Raw genomic sequence first — 7,241 nt, forward strand, 5'->3', positions numbered from 1 at the left:
GCGGAATAGGTCAGATGATAAGATTTGCATTTATTAAAGATTTTGAAAAGCTAAGAAGGCAAAATTGTGTTGACAAAATCTAACGGGTAATGCCGATATTAATATATATATATATATACACATTAAATGCAAAGGGGAGGGATGGGACCACCAGGGCACCGGATTGAAGCGATTTGGATGGGGAGAGTGGAATTGCCAACTCCCTGTCATTAACATTTCGTGAATTGACGGCGGGCTCTTCTCCCCACTCATTGGGACGTTCCCTCGTATGATGGCTTGTTCTACATCGGGTTGTAGGATTTTATCATTGGAAGGCGATTCTCCTGATCCCGCGGATTGCGCGTAAGTGTATCTGCTTACGGGTCCGCCCCTCCGTTTTTGGCCCTTCTTACAATGGTAAATTGAATACAACCAGGTATCGTACTTGATCAAGTCATACTTGGAGGATGATCCACTATCTAATGGCTGTGCCTTGCAGCAATGAGTGGTATCCTTTACATACATACATACATACAATGGAATGATGCCAAATCGAGCCAGAAAAAAGGGTTTTCTTTATGGTTTTTGATGAAGGATAGAAATCACTTCTGCAGGCACTCTTTCTGGTAAATCTCCTTGTTGATTGTGCCTGTAGTGACGAAAGATTCACTCTTACGGCCACACGTAGATTGCTTGCCAAATAAGATTTTTTTTTTGAAATTTCGATGCCTTCTTCGTCTTAAAATACTCAGCTGTAGCATTTTTGACCATAGCAGAATGAAAGCCAGCCCTGCAAGCTGCTTGAAATCTTCCAGGACATAAGTTTCATCGTCCATAACAACGCATGAAAACTTCGTCAAATATTCGCAGTACAAACACAAACGAAGTGACAGACGACTAACTGGCGAAGAAATCCATTTAAATAATGTGGTTCACTGTAATAGAATTTTCTTGGAAGCTTGTGCCATCATCCACCAGATGGGTTAGTTTTTTTGTTTTGATTTGAACAAAGTTGATTTTTTGTACAATGATTCTTTGACAGTGTGCAAAGAGCGCGTATCATTTTGTCATTTTTTTATGCATTTCAGTTTTGAGTAGAGTGAAAGAGATAGAACCAAAACATTTTAGTACATTTGGTGAAAATGCTAGTTCAATCTAGTAGTAGTGTTGCCATGTGGTACAATCCAGTAGTAGTGGTGTTGCCATGTGGTACACTGAAAAATTGCAATAGCAGGTTAGTCACCAAAGTTTTCGAGCCGCTCCGTCTGTAACTTCGTTTGTGGTACAAACGTCGATCGCGTGATTTTGCTGTCAACTTCTGTTTGTCGTTGCGATTTGAAACTGTTTTTACTTTATACGACTTCAGTCCCAAACGCTGTTTTGATTTTTGGACAAAACCAGGTGACATTCCTATTTTACACGCCACCGTTCGAACACAGAGATTCGGGTTTTCCTTCAATATTCTCTTCACCTTTTGGTCCATGACATGATCAGCACGTCCAATGTTTTTATCACATTTGAACACACCGTGAACAGTTGATTTAGATAAATCATTTTTTTTTGCAAGTTCCCGTATTGAAAAGTCAGGATTTGCATTACGTCCGTACAAAATCCGCTCGCGCACGTGTTTTTAATTCGTCGCCATCTTGAACACTAAACAGGGAATGTAAACATCAATCGTAGTCTTTTTCATCAATGCACTCCCAGCTATACCTCAGCGAAATATTTCACTTCTCCGTGCAATATTTCAAAAGTTACAGTGATTTGAAGGTTTCCGGATTAATGTGGATGAAATTGGATCTGTCAAAATGAGCTAGACAGCGAATTGTTATGTATTTTCTTCCGATTATCACTTATACCACAAACGAAGTGACAGACGACTAATTGGCGAAGAAATCAATTAAAATAATATGGTTTGCTGTAATAGAATTTTTTTGTGTCATCATGATGGGCTAGTATTTTTGTTTTGATTTGAAAAAAGTTGATTTTGTGTGCAATGATCTTTGACAGTGTGCAAAGAGTGTATCATTTTGTCATTTTTTATGCATTTCAGTTTTGAGTAGAGTGAAAGAGATAGAACCAAAACATTCTAGTACATTTGGTGAAAATACTAGTACAATCCAGTAGTAGCAATCGGTGGAAACTAACGATTCTAAATTGGCTCACTACTTGACTAGCCTATTGGTCCCAAGCAAATCGATTAACGGACCCCATTCTAGTCGAAATTCTAGTACTACACTATGTCTGTTTTGATTCGCTATGAAAGTTTGACAGATAAAATGAGGGGTTCGTGGATGTTAGTATGTTTCGAGGGGTGCATCGATTAACGTGGGACCGAAGATAGTACCAGAGCTGAGCCAAAAAGTTGAGCACGTCTCTTCGGGACCTTCTGGTCTTAGAGTTACCTCTATGGTAGTAGCATAGAGGTAACTGGCGATAAAATCCATTCAAATAATGTGGTTCACTGTAAAAGAATTTTCTTGGAAGCTTGTGCCATCATCCACCAGATGGGTTAGTTTTTTTGTTTTGATTTGAACAAAGTTGATTTTGTGTACAATGATTATTTGAGAGTGTGCAAAGAGTGTATCATTTTGTCATTTTTTTTTAAGCATTTCAGTTTTGAGTAGAGTGAAAGAGATAGAACCAAAGCATTCTAATACATTTGGTGAAAATGCTAGTACAATCCAGTAGTAGCGTTGCCATGTGGTACAATCCAGTAGTAGTGGTGTTGCCATGTGGTACACTGAAAAATTGAAATAGCAGGTTAGTCACCAAAGTTTTCGAGCCGCACCGTCTGTCACTTCGTTTGTGCTAGTACTCTCTTCGGTCCCAAGCTAATCGATTCACCCCTCGAAACATAGGAAAAACCAATAACCCCTCATTTTATCTGTCAAACTTTCATAGCGAATCAAAACAAACATTGCGTAGTACTAGAATTTCGACTAGAATGGGATACGTTAATCGTTTGCTTGGGACCAATAGGCAATAGTCAAGTAGTGAGCCAATTTAAAATCGTTAGTTTCGTATTGATTGTTGGTAGTAGTGTTGCCATGTGGTACACTGAAAAATTGCAATACAAGCCGCTCCAGCTGTCACTTCGTTTATGCTAATACGCTTTCACATATCGCACCAATACAACCGGACGTGAACTTCTTTATTTACCTGCGCTCTTAATACGACCGCCAATGATTGTTTTTGAATACAATGCTTTCCCGATTTAGTCTACCACCCATTTTGTCAGCTGTTATTCCCGATTTTGTCAGCATGCAGATTTTGCTGAAGTTTTTGGTTTTAAAGCATGAATTCTCAAGCATTTCGCTCCAAATTACACTTAATTGTTTTGTCACAACAGTTACGGAGATAACCCAAATAAACCTTAATCATTGCGACACTCCACAGCTGTTGTGGCAGTAGACAACGGAAACAAAGTGCGACGTTGCGATCATTGCGGAACCGTATTGAGTCCCTCCCGATAACGGTAACTAGGTGGCTGATAGAGCTGGAATGGCTGCAATACAAGTTATGGGCAGGTACCCCATTCCAGAAGAAGGTTTCGTGATCGCGGAATCTTCATATGTTCAGTTGCTACGCACCACCTAGATGGACAATATAGCAGTTCCACGATTCTGGATGGACTTACCGAAGAGCTGATCGAACGAAGATCGGTAGTCATCGGAGGAGACTTCAATGCTTGGGCAGTAGAGTGGGGAAGCAGATATACCAATGCAAGAGGGCACAGTGTGCTGGAAGCTCTGGCAAAGCTTTAAGTTATGCTGTCCAATGAAGGCACCAGCAGCACTTTTCCCAATGATGGCCGGGAATCCAGTATCGATGTCACTTTCTGCAGTCCATCGCTGGTGGCAAACATGAATTGGACAGTGTGCGAAGGTTATACCCATTGCGACCATCAGGCGATCCGATATTGCACTGACAGTACGGAGGACGAGAACTTGGGACCTGAGGTGGAAGACGAAGGCTTTGGACAAGGATCTTTTCATTGAAGCACTCCATATGGACAGGGGCCTTGTGGATCTGAACGCAGACGAGCTGACAGCAACGTTAGTGAGAGTATGTAAGACGACCATGCCGAGTAAACTGGATCCAAATAACAGACGACGTCCAGCTTACTGGTAAAACGAGGCACTTAGCAGTTCAGAAAGCAAGATCAGATACAGACAGAGAGGAATGTAGAGGAATGTAGAGGAATGTTCCGAGTGGCCAGGGCCGCACATAAACGAGAAATAAAGCAGAGCAAGTAAAACTGTTTCTAGGAGCTGTGTCGAGACACTGATGCCAACCTCTATGACGACGATTACCGGGTCGTGATGGCAAAGATCAGAGATCAAACGATACCCGCTGAAATGTGCCCAGAGAAGCTGAAGGTCATCGTGGAAGGACTTTTCCCGAAACACTACCCAACGACCTGGCCATCTACACCATACAGAGAGGAAGAGGGAGATAACGTCGAAGTCACTAACGAGGAACTCGTAGCAGTGATACAAGGAAGGAAGGTGAAGGAAGCTCCCAGTCTGGATGGAATCGCCAACGTGGCGATCCAGGCGTCCTCAGACATGTGTATGTAATGTATGTATGTAAGTAGCCACCATCCTAGCTTGGGTCTTGCCCTGCATGCGGCTCCACTCAACAGCAAGATCAAATTCCGTCATCATTCTGAATTTAACATACTGCTGTATGAAGGGCCAAAAAGGGTTGGACGGGCTCGTAAGCAGAGGCACTTACGCGAAACCCGCGGGAATAAGAGAATCTCCTTCCAACAATATGATCCAACAAAATGAATAACGAAATTCGCAATACATGTTAAGCTTTCCACGGGATGGTTTGTTAAAGAAGAGCGCGTCAAATTCATTGCAACTGTTGGAGTGAAATGTAACTATCTAAAATGACAGTACACATTCCCTCCTAGACTCCGGTTGGCACTCCACTCCATTGTCCAGTTACAACTTCAATGATGCCCTGATGCTCCCTCCCCTCCCAGTATTTATTGTAATTTACATTATGAATTTATATATAATCATGTAATATATAATGTATATACAATATGTAGTAGAATGAAAAATATAATAAAAAATAAAGATGTTTTACAAAATACAAATAACCTAGATTATTGGGTCCTATACACACACTTTTTGTTTTATGTGCCATGAAATGACATAATGCATAATTGTATGTTTTGAAAATATAATACTGAAGTATTGAATCAATAGACCGAAAATCGAGGTTATTTGGACATGAGATATTATATTTAAAAGGATACTACCAAACCGACCATCAAACGCACTGCCCACAAAAGCAGACACGTCCCCTCGAAAATGCAATCGAGAAATGTAGAAGAACAATCCTCAACTGGAACGTACTCACCAAATCAATATATCCGGGAGCGCATTCCCGATGTCGTCAAACGGCAAAAAAAGGGAACTCGGTGAGAAAATTTGTGATACGGAATTTTCACTGAAAACAACCGCAAATTTCACCATCTAACTGCGAAACACGTTCAGAAGCACTTTTGGTACACTTTCGATATCAATTTCTTTCGAAAAAACTTAATTTTTTTTTTTTGCAAAAATAGTTGCAAGTGAACCAACATCAACACCGATCGTGCCAAGCTCTTTCACGCACCTTGCAGCGCGTACATAAACTGAAATGAAACATTATCACTCGCGATGCCACAAATAGGTATCTGGTCCGAGAGAAAAAAAATCAAACAACGCAGAAAGCGCCAAATCTTCTGATGCTTGCAAACATGATGAATCACGTTTTCTTTCTCGATTCTAAAACTTCCCAGAAAGCGAGAAAACCACCAATCACACACGTATAGCCGTCCGGGAGGCAGAGTGCCAGCGCTAAGCCCGCAAATGCAACCGAAACTATGAAAGCGAACGCACGCACAAAACAGAGAACAAACACAACCGTATCCAAATGGGTTCCGTGCGCGTCCAGGCGTCCTCGGACATGTGCTGCAAAAATGCCTGGACGAGGGTCACTTCCCTGACAAATGGAAGATACAGAAGCTAGTGTTGCTGCCAAAGCCAGTAAAACCGCCGGGGGATCCAGCATCGTATGAGCCTATATGCCTACTAGGCTGGGACATGGATATATGAAAAAAAAATTCTCGTTCCAGTATGATTTCCGGGCGCCTTTTGGGTCCTAGAATAACTGTGTAAAATTTCAAGTCGGTCGGTGGAACTATATTTTAGCGCCAGCGGTTTTAATTTTACATAGGATTAACTTACTTTTTAAAATAAAAATCTGGTGAGGTCACCCATTGTCCTCGAAAAATAAATCAACCCAACTACTAACTAGGAAATTTTACAAGGAAACTTTTCTTGCAACACTGCAAAACGATCCGACGCTTGTGGAAAAAGTTATTTAGCCATTACTGATTGCTAACCAAACGAACTGCTCATTATTCTTTTTTTCTAGCAGCACTGCCAGCTGCCGCCTGCTGCTATCTGCGCGAGGCAGTCACGTTGTGTGGGGGTTCACTCAGCATGGAGGAAAGCCGATATCATGCGCATGTTGGTTTACGTTCCGTGATTTACGTCAAAGCTGAAGTACGTCTCATGTAAAAATAATAATTTCTAAGTGTGCAAGATTATCTGAGAGGTAAGTGAACAAATCATCAAGATCAAAGCTATTTTTTGTTGATGGGTCATGTTCATGAAAATGTATTCACTGTTACCAACGGAAAGAGAGTGATATAGGGGGAGGTAGCTCATCGATTCTTCCGGTTCGCCTCCTAGCATCGTGCTATAAAGGTACCAGGCGATAACCAGGGTAGTTGATCGATAGCTCGATGACGTCATTTCGTTGGCGTCTGCAATGGGAAATTCTCATAGCAGGCGTTGACGATGGGACGTTGTCGAGTTGTTGAATAGCAACTATCGTGGTAACTCACCGATTACCTGTCGATCTGCCAAATTTGGAAAGACGTCTGCATTGAATTGTCTCATATAATAATATTCCGCCCACTATATCACAAGAAATTGCGAGTAGCTGAGTGGAAAGGAGATAAGTTAAGCATTGGGTACAGGACCAAGTCTCCCCTGGGTGGTGCCAGAAGATGAGCGCAATAGAATCATCAAGTTGCCATAAGGCACGGAATGAGACTATTGCATGGCTGGGTAGTCAAAGTCTTCCATACGTTAGTCATTTCAGGTGGATTAGAACAGGTTTAGGTTTAGGGTGGGCGTTGGCCAGATTTGGATTTTTCAGATATAATCCTAAATAGGACCTAGATTATT

This window comes from Ochlerotatus camptorhynchus, unplaced genomic scaffold (genome assembly GCF_037179485.1).
Source record: "Ochlerotatus camptorhynchus isolate MF236.1 unplaced genomic scaffold, CSIRO-AGI_Acam_v1.1 ptg000357l, whole genome shotgun sequence".
NCBI classification, from domain to species: Eukaryota; Metazoa; Arthropoda; class Insecta; order Diptera; family Culicidae; genus Ochlerotatus; species Ochlerotatus camptorhynchus.